General features: G+C 45.3%; 2 non-coding genes across 2 annotated transcripts; both read left to right on the forward strand.

Annotated features, from left to right (window-relative positions):
• Nucleotides 1-1,458: 1,458 nt before the first annotated feature.
• LOC119347806 lies at nt 1,459-1,577 on the forward strand. Its single transcript, XR_005168544.1, has one exon. It is a non-coding gene; the product is annotated as a 5S ribosomal RNA (ribosomal RNA).
• An 8,824-nt stretch (nt 1,578-10,401) lies between these two features.
• LOC119347811 lies at nt 10,402-10,520 on the forward strand. Its single transcript, XR_005168549.1, has one exon. It is a non-coding gene; the product is annotated as a 5S ribosomal RNA (ribosomal RNA).
• Nucleotides 10,521-10,732: the final 212 nt, after the last annotated feature.

Genomic DNA, 10,732 nt, shown 5'->3' on the forward strand with positions numbered 1-10,732 from the left:
GGCTAAGGCCCAGGTGGTGATCCTGAGCTTGTGAAGGACCACGTAGTATAGCTAGGCTTTCCAAGCCTCTTTTATTTTACTAGTTGTCTGTACCCAGACAAGCTACTTTCGCTGCTGGTTTGTATGACTGTATGACTTGAATGCTGGGTCGTGTGACCCGTACCTTTGTGTATGTTATGTATGGCTCTCTGAGCCTTAAATAAAGTACTTGTGTCATAGAGTCATGTTGTGATGCCTTGTTGTATTTGCACATATCGAGCATATTGTGTGTATGATTGAAATGCTTGGTATGTGTGGGATCTGACTATCTAGTTGTTTATCCTTAGTAGCCTCTCTTACCGGGAAATGTCTCCTAGTGTTACCACTGAGCCATGGTAGCTTGCTACTGCTCTGGAACACTTAGGCTGGCCGGCATGTGTCCTTCTTCGTTCCTGTGTCTGTCCCTTCGGGGAAATGTCACGCATTGAGTACCGGAGTCCTGTTAGCCCGCTACAGCCCGGTTTACCGAAGTCCTGCTAGCCCAGTGCTACAGCCCGGACCCACTTGCTGATGACCGACACGTTCGTTGCTGGGTCATGGATGCCTGTCCCTGTAAGTCTGTGCCACTTTGGGTTTACGACTAGCCATGTCAGCCCGGGCTCCTTATCATATGGGTACTAGCGACACTATCATATACGTGTGCCAAAAGGCGCAAACGGTCCCGGGCATAGGTAAGGCGACACCCGTGGGAATACCGTGCGTGAGGCCGCAAAGTGATATGAGGTGTTACATGCTAGACCTATGTGGCATCGAGTCGGGGTCCTGACACTAGCGTCACTGAACCTTAAGTGTGTAGACCCTACGGGTTCGGGAGACACGTCGACATGACCGAGACGACTCTCCGGCCAATAACCAACAGCGGGATCTGGATACCCATGTTGGCTCCCACATGCTCCTCGATGATCTCATCGGATGAACCACGATGTCAAGGACTTAATCAATCCCGTATACAATTCCCTTTGTCTATCAGTACAATACTTGCCCGAGATTCGATCGTCGGTATCCCGATACCATGTTCAATCTCGTTACCGGCAAGTCTCTTTACTCGTTCCATAACACATCATCCCGTGATCAACTCCTTGGTCACATTGTGCACATTATGATGATGTCCTACCGAGTGGGCCCAGAGGTACCTCTCCGTTTACACGGAGTGACAAATCCCAGTCTTGATTCGTGCCAACCCAACAGACACTTTCGGAGATACCTGTAATGTACCTCTATAGCCACCCAGTTACGTGCAAAAGAAAACTCACGGCCGCGACATATATTTACCACGTTTTATTATTTTGCACGTTTGCGGTAAGTTTTAGCTCGTTGGTTATTATTCACGCGTGTAGCGGCGGGCAAAGCAAAGTACAATCGTCTTTGTAGTGGAGCTGGGAGGGGCAAGCATAAGGGACAAAGACGGGGTAACATGTCGGATGCGATCGTACCAGCACTAAAGCACCGGATCCCATCAGAACTCCGAAGTTAAGCGTGCTTGGATGAGAGTAGTACTTGGATGGGTGACCTCCTGGGAAGTCCTCGTGTTATATTCCCTTTTTTTTGCACGGCGTGCAAAAGAAAACTCACGGCCGCGACATATATTTACCATGTTTTATTATTTTGCACGTTTGCGGTAAGTTTTAGCTCGTTGGTCATTATTCATGCGTGTAGCGGCGGGCAAAGCAAAGTACAATCGTCTTTGTAGTGGAGCTGGGGGGGGCAAGCATAAGGGACGAAGACGGTGTTGGGGAACGTAGCAATAATTCAAAATTTTCCTACATATAACCAAGATCAATCTATGGAGCCATCTAGCAATGAGGGAGGAGTGGATCTACATACCCTTGTAGATCGCGCGCGGAAGCGTTCAAGAGAACGGGGTTGATGTAGTTGTACTCGCCGTGATCCAAATCACCGATGATCCTAGCGCCGAACGGACGGCACCTCCGCGTTCAACACACGTACGGAGCAGCGACGTCTCCTCCTTCTTGATCCAGCAAGGGGGAGGAGAGGTTGATGGAGATCCATCAGCACGAGGGCGTGTTGGTGGAAGTAGCGCGATTCCAACAGGGCTTCGCCAAGCGCTGCGGGAGGAGGGAGATGTGTCATGGGAGGGAGAGGGAGGCGCCAGGGCTTAGGTTAGGCTGCCCTCCCTTCCCCCACTATATATAGGGCCAAGGGAGAGGGGGGGAGCGCAGCCTTGGCCCTTCCTCCAAGGAAGGGTGCGGCCAGGGAGGAGTCCATCCTCCCCAAGGCACCTAGGAGGTGCCTTCCCCTTTTAGGATTCTTCCTTTCCCTTATCTCTTGGCGCATGGGCCTCTTGGGGCTGGTTCCGTTGGCCCATATAGACCAAGGCGCACACCCCTACAGCCCATGTGGCCCCCCGGGGCAGGTGGACCCCCTTGGTGGACCCTCGGACCCCTTTCGGCACTCCCAGTACAATACCGATAATGCGCGAAACTTTTCCGGCGACCAAAACAAGACTGCCCATATATAAATCTTTACCTCCGGACCATTCCGGAACTCCTCGTGACGTCCGGGATCTCATCCAGGACTCCGAACAACTTTTGGGTTACCGCATACTAATATCTCTATAACCCTAGTGTCACCGAACCTTAAGTGTGTAGACCCTACGGGTTCGGGAACCATGCAGACATGACCGAGACATCCTCCGGTCAATAACCAACAGCGGGATCTAGATACCCATGTTGGCTCCCACATGTTCCACGATGATCTCATCGGATGAACCACAATGTCAAGGACTTAATCAATCCCGTATACAATTCCTTTTGTCTAGCGGTACGATACTTGCCCGAGATTCGATCGTCAGTATCCCGATACCTTGTTCAATCTCGTTACCGGCAAGTCTCTTTACTCGTTCCGTAACACATCATCCCATGATCAACTCCTTGATCACATTGTGCACATTATGATGATGTCCTACCGAGTGGGCCCAGAGATACCTCTCCGTTTACACGGAGTGACAACTCCCAGTCTTGATTCGTGCCAACCCAACAGACACTTTCGGAGATACCTGTAGTGTACCTTTATAGCCACCCAGTTACGTTGTGACGTTTGGCACACCCAAAGCACTCCTACGGTATCCGGGAGTTGCACAATCTCATGGTCTAAGGAAATGATACTTGACATTAGAAAAACTTTAGCATACGAACTACATGATCTTGTGCTAGGCTTAGGATTGGGTCTTGTCCATCACATCATTCTCCTAATGATGTGATCCCGTTATCAACGACATCCAATGTCCATGGTCAGGAAACTATAACCTTCTATTGATTAACGAGCTAGTCAACTAGAGGCTTACTAGGGACATGGTGTTGTCTATGTATCCACACATGTATCTGAGTTTCCCATCAATACAATTCTAGCATGGATAATAAACGATTATCATGAACAAGGAAATATAATAATAACCAATTTATTATTGCCTCTAGGGGATATTTCCAACAGTCTCCCACTTGCACTAGAGTCAATAATCCAGTTCACATCGCTATGTGACTAACACTCAAGGTCACATCCCCATGTGACTAACACCCAAAGAGTTTACTAGAGTCAATAATCTAGTTCACATTACCATGTGATTAACACTCGATGAGTTCTGGGTTTGATCATGTTATGCTTGTGAGAGATATTATAGTCAAGGGGTCTGAATCTTTCAGATCCGTATGTACTTCGCAAATTTCTATGTCATCTTGTAGATGCAACTACTACGCTACATTTGGAGCTATTCCAAATACCTGTTCTACTATACGAATCCAGTTTACTACTCAGAATAATCTGGATTAGTGTCAAAGTTTGCATCGGCGTAACCCTTTACGACGAACTCTTTTACCATCTCCATAATCGAGAAAATTCCTTAGTCCACTAGTTACTAAGGATAACTTTGACCGTTGTCTTGTGATCCATTCTTGGATCACTCTTGTACCCCTTGACTGACTCATGGCAAGGCACATTTCAGGTGTGGTACACAGCATAGCATACTGTAGGGCCTATGTCTTAAGCATAGGGGACGACCTTCATCCTTTCTCTCTATTCTGCCGTGGTCGAGCTTTAAGTCTTAACTTCATACCTTACAACTCAGGCAAGAACTCCCTCTTTGACTGATCCATCTTGAACACCTTCAAGATCATGTCAAGGTATGTGCTCATTTGGAAGTACCATTAAGCGTTTTGATCTATCCTTATAGATCTTGATGCTCAATGTTCAAGTAGCTTAATCTAGGCTTTTCATTGAAAAACACTTTCCAAATAACCCTATATGCTTTCCAGAAATTCTACGTCATTTCTGATCAACAATATGTCAACAACATATATTCATCAGAAATTCTATAGTGCTCCCACTCACTTCTTTGGAAATACAAGTTTCTCATAAACTTTGTATAAACCCAAAATCTTTGATCATCATCAAAGCATACATTCCAACTCCGAGATGCTTACTCCAGTCCCTAGAAGGATTGCTAGAGCTTTGCATACTTATTAGCATCTTTTAGGATTGACAAAACCTTTCGGTTTGTATCACATACAACCTTTCCTCAAAAAAACGTCGAGGAAACAATGTTTTGACATCCTATCTGCAAGATTTCATAAATAATGCAGTAATCGCTAATATAATTCCAACAGACTCTTAGCATCGCTACAAGTGAGAAAGTCTCATCGTAGTCAACTCCTTGAACTTGTTGGAAAACATCTTAACGACAAGTCGAGCTTTCTTAATGGTGACATTTACCATCATTGTCCGTCTTCTTTTTAAAATCCATCTGTACTCAACAGCCTCACGACCATCGAGCTGTTCTGTCAAAGCCTACACTTTGTTTCCATACATGGATCCTCTCTCGGATTTTATGGCCTCAAGCCATTTAGCGAAATCCGGGCCCACCATCGCTTCTCCATAGCTCGTAGGTTCATTGTTGTCTAGCAACATGACTTCCAAGACAGGATTACGTACCACTCTGAAGTAGTACGCATCCTTGTCATCCCACGAGGTTTGGTAGTGACTTGATCTGAAGTTTCATGATCACTATCATAAGCTTCCACTTCAATTGGTGTAGGTGCCACAGGAACAACTCCCTGTGCCCTATCACACACTAGTTGAAGAGATGGTTTAATAACCTCATCAAGTCTCCACCATCCTCCCACTCAATTCTTTCGAGAGAAACTTTTCCTCGAGAAAGGACCCGATTCTAGAAACAATCCCTTATTGCTTTCAGATCTGAGACAGGAGGTATACCCAACTGTTTTGGGTGTCCTATGAAGATGCATTTATCTGCTTTGGGTTCGAGCTTATCAGCCTGAAACTTTTTCACATAAGCGTCGCAGCCCCAAACTTTTAAGAAATGACAGCTTAGGTTTCTCTAAACCATAGTTCATACGGTGTCATCTCATCGGAATTACGTGGTGCCCTATTTAAAGTGAATGTGGTTTTCTCTAATGCCTAACCCATAAACTATCGTGGTAATTCGATAAGAGACATCATGGTATGCATCATATCCAATAGGGTGCAGTTATGATGTTCGGACACACCATCACACTATGGTGTTCCAGGCTGTATTAGTTGTGAAACAATTTCCACAATGTCTTAATTCTGTGCCAAACTCGTAATTCAGATATTCATCTCTATGATCATATCATAGATATTTTATCCTCTTGTCACGACGATCTTTCAACTTCACCCTGAAATTACTTGAACCTTTCAATAATTCAGACTCGTGATTTATCATGTAAATGTACTCAACATCTGCTCAAATCATCTGTGAAGTAAGAACATAACGATATCCACTACACGCCTCAGCACTCATTGGACTGCACACATCAAAATGTATTTCTTCCAACAAGTTGCTTTCTAGTTCCATTTTACTGAAAACGAGGCTTTCAGTCATCTTGCCCATGTGGTATGATTTGCATGTCTCAAGCGATTCAAAATCAAGTGAGTCCAAACGGTCCATTTGCATGGAGTTTCTTAATGCATATACACCAATAGACATGGCTCGCATGTCTCAAACTTTTCAAAAATGAGTGAGTCCAAAGATCCATCAACATGGAGCCTCTTCATGCGTTTTATACCGATATGACTTAAGTGGTAGTGCCACAAGTAGGTGGTACTATCATTACTATCTTATATCTTTTGGCATGTACATGTGTATCACTATGATCGAGATTCAATGAACCATTCGTTTTAGGTGCAATACCATTGAAGGTATTATTCAAATAAACAGAGTAACCGTTATTCTCCTTAAATGAATAACCGTATTGCGATAGACATAATCCAATCATGTCTATGCTCAACGCAAACACCAATCTCGATGGTAGAGGGAGCGTGCGATGCTTGATCATATCAACATTGGAAACACTTCCAACACATATCGTCAGCTCACCTTTAGCTTGTCTCCGTTTATTCCCAAGCTTTTATTTCGAATTACTAACACTTAGCAACCGAACCGGTATCTAATACCCTGGTGCTACTAGGAGTACTAGTAAAGTACACATCAACACAATGTATATCCAATATACTTCTATCGACCTTGCCAGCCTTCTCATCTACCAAGTATCTAGGGTAATTCTGCTTCAGTGACCGTTCCCCTCATTACAGAAGCACTTAGTCTCGGGTTTGGGTTCAACCTTGGGTTTCTTCACTAGAGTAGCAACTGATTTGCCGTTTCATGAAGTATCCCTTCTTGCCCTTGCTCTTCTTGAAACTAGTGGTTTTTACTAACCATCAACAATTGATGCTCCAACTTGATTTCTACTTTCGCGGTGTCAAACATCGCGAGTTGCTCAAAGATCATCATGTCTATCCCTGATATGTTATAGTTCATCATGAAGCTCTAATAGCTTGGTGGCAGTGACTATGGAGAACCATCAGTGTCTCATCTGGAAGATTAACTCCCACTCGATTCAAGCGATTGTAGTGCTCAGACAATCTGAGCACATGCTCAACGATTGAGCTTTTCTCCCTTAGTTTGCAGGCTTAAGAAACTTGTCAGAGGTCTCATACCTCTTGACGTGGGCATTAGTCTAAAATCCCAATTTCATTCTTTGGAACATCTCATATGTTCTGTGACGTTTCAAAACTGTCTTTGGTGCCACAATTTTAAACCGTTAGCATCACACACTGAACTATCACGTAGTCATCAAAACGTGTATGTCAGATGTTTCGTAACATCTACAGACGACGCTCGAGGTTCAACACACCGAGCGGTGCATTAAGGACATAAGCCTTCTGTGCAGCAATGAGGACAATCCTAAGTTTACGGACCTAGTCCGCGTAATTGCTACTATCAACTTTCAACTAAATTTTCTCTAGGAACATATCTTTGTAGAACTAAAGTGTAAGCTACGACATTATTTGCAAAAACCTTTTGACTATGTTCATGATAATTAAGTTCATCTTATGAACTCCCACTCAGATAGACATCCCTCTAGTCATCTAAGTGATTACATGATCCGAGTCAACTAGGCCGTGTCCGATCATCACGTGAGATGGACTAGTCATCATCGGTGAACATCTTCATGTTGATCGTATCTACCATACGACTCATGCTCGACCTTTCGGTCTCTTGTGTTCTGAGGCCATGTCAGTACATGCTAGGCTCATCAAGTCAACTTAAGTGTTTCGCATGTGTTCCGAGGCCATGTCTGTACATGCTAGGCTCGTCAACACCCGTTGTATTCGAACGTAAGAATCTATCACACCCGATCATCATGTGGTGCTTCGAAACGACGAACTTTCGCAACGGTGCACAGTTAGGGGGAACACCTTCTTGAAATTTTAGTGAGGGATCATCTTATTTACTACCGTCGTTCTAAGCAAATAAGATGTCTAAACATGATAAACATCACATGCAATCAAATAGTGACATGATATGGCCATCATCACTTTGCTCCTTTTGATCTCCATCTTCGGGGCTCCATGATCATCATCGTCACAGGCATGACACCATGATCTCCATCATCATGATCTCCATCATCGTGTCTTCATGAAGTTGTCTCGCCAACTATTACTTCTACTACTACAGCTAACGGTTAGCAATAAAGTAAAGTAATTACATGGTGTTTGTTCAATGACACGCGGGTCATATAATAAATAAAGACAACTCCTATGGCTCCTGCTAGTTGTCATACTCATCGACATGCAAGTCGTGATTCCTATTACAAGAACATGATCAATCTCATACATCACATATCATTCATCACATTCTTCTTGGCCATATCACATCACATAGCATACCCTACAAAAACAAGTTAGACGTCCTCTAATTGTTGTTTGCATGTTTTACGTGGTTGCTATGGGTTTGTAGCAAGAACGTTTCTTACCTACGCAAAAACCACAACGTGATATGCCAATTGCTATTTACCCTTCATAAGGACCCTTTTCATCGAATCCGATCCGACTAAAGTGGGAGAGACAGACACACGCTAGCCACCTTATGCAACTAGTGCATGTCAGTCGGTGGAACCAGTCTCACGTAAGAGTACGTGTAAGGTCGGTCCGGGCCGCTTCATCCCACAATGCCGCCGAATCAAGATTGGACTAGTAACGGTAAGCATATTGAACAAAATCAACGCCCACAACTACTTTGTGTTCTACTCGTGCATAGAAACTACGCATAGACCTAGCTCATGATGCCACTATTGGGGAACGTAGCAATAATTCAAAATTTTCCTACGTGTCACCAAGATCAATCTATGGAGTCATCTAGCAACGAGGGAGGAGTGGATCTACATACCCTTCTACATCGCGCGCGGAAGCGTTCAAGAGAATGGGGTTGATGGAGTCGTACTCATCGTGATCCAAATCACCGATGATCCTAGCACCGAACGGACGGCACCTCCGCGTTCAACACACGTACGGAGCAGCGACGTATCCACCTTCTTGATCCAGCAAGGGGGGAGGAGAGGTTGATGGAGATCCAGCAGCACGACGGCGTGGTGGTGGAAGTAGCGGGATTCTAACAGGGCTTCGCCAAGCGCTGCGGGAGGAGGGAAATGTGTCATGGGAGGGAGAGGGAGGCACCAGGGCTTAGGTTAGGCTGCCCTCCCTTCCCCCACTATATATAGGGCCAAGGGAGAGGGCGGGGCAGCCTTGGCCCTTCCTCCAAGGAAGGGTGCGGCCAGGGAGGAGTCCATCCTCCCCAAGGCACCTAGGAGGTGCCTTCCCCTTTTAGGACTCTTCCATTCCCTTATCTCTTGGCACATGGGCCTCTTGGGGCTGGTGCCCTTGGCCCATATAGGCCAAGGCGCACACCCCTACAGCCCATGTGGCCCCCCGGGGCAGGTGGACCCCCTTGGTGGACCCCCGGACCCCTTTCGGCACTCCCTGTACAATACCGATAATGCGCGAAACTTTTCCGGCGACCAAAACAAGACTTCCCATATATAAATCTTTACCTCCGGACCATTCCGGGACTCCTCGTGACGTCCGAGATCTCATCCGGGACTCCGAACAACTTTTGGGTTACCGCATACTAATATCTCTATAACCCTAGCGTCACCGAACCTTAAGTGTGTAGACCCTACAGGTTCGAGAACCATGCAGACATGACCGAGACATCCTCTGGTCAATAACCAACAGCGGGATCTGGATACTCATGTTGGCTCCCACATGTTCCACGATGATCTCATCGGATGAACCACGATGTCAAGGACTTAATCAATCCCGTATACAATTCCCTTTGTCTAGCGGTACGATACTTGCCCGAGATTCGATCGTCAATATCCCGATACCTTGTTCAATCTCGTTACCGGCAAGTCTCTTCACTCGTTCCGTAACACATCATCCCGTGATCAACTCCTTGATCACATTGTGCACATTATGATGATGTCCTACCGAGTGGGCCCAGAGATACCTCTCCGTTTACACGGAGTGACAACTCCCAGTCTTGATTCGTGCCAACCCAACAGACACTTTCGGAGATACCTGTAGTGTACCTTTATAGCCACCCAGTTACGTTGTGACGTTTGGCACACCCAAAGCACTCCTACGGTATCCGGGAGTTGCACAATCTCATGGTCTAAGGAAATGATACTTGACATTAGAAAAACTTTAGCATACGAACTACATGATCTTGTGCTAGGCTTAGGATTGGGTCTTGTCCATCACATCATTCTCCTAATGATGTGATCCCGTTATCAACGACATCCAATGTCCATGGTCAGGAAACTGTAACCATCTATTGATTAACGAGCTAGTCAACTAGAGGCTTACTAGAGACATGGTGTTGTCTATGTATCCACACATGTATATGAGTTTCCCATCAATACAATTCTAGCATGGATAATAAACGATTATCATGAACAAGGAAATATAATAATAACCAATTTATTATTGCCTCTAGGGCATAATTCCAACAAACGGGGGTAACATGTCGGATGCGATCATACCAGCACTAAAGCACCGGATCCCATCAAAACTCCGAAGTTAAGCGTGCTTGGGCGAGAGTAGTACTAGGATGGGTGACCTCCTGGGAAGTCCTCGTGTTGCATTCCCTTTTTAATTTTTTTTTGCACGGCGTGCAAAAGAAAACTCACGGCCGCGACATATATTTACCATGTTTTATTATTTTGCACATTTGCGGTAAGTTTAAGCTTGTTGGTCATTATTCACGCGTGTAGCGGCGGGCAAAACAAAGTACAATCGTCTTTGTAGTGGAGCTGGAAGGGGCAAGCATAAGGGACGAAGACGGGGGTAACATGTCGGA

Source organism: Triticum dicoccoides, unplaced genomic scaffold (assembly GCF_002162155.2).
Source record: "Triticum dicoccoides isolate Atlit2015 ecotype Zavitan unplaced genomic scaffold, WEW_v2.0 scaffold75828, whole genome shotgun sequence".
NCBI classification, from domain to species: Eukaryota; Viridiplantae; Streptophyta; class Magnoliopsida; order Poales; family Poaceae; genus Triticum; species Triticum dicoccoides.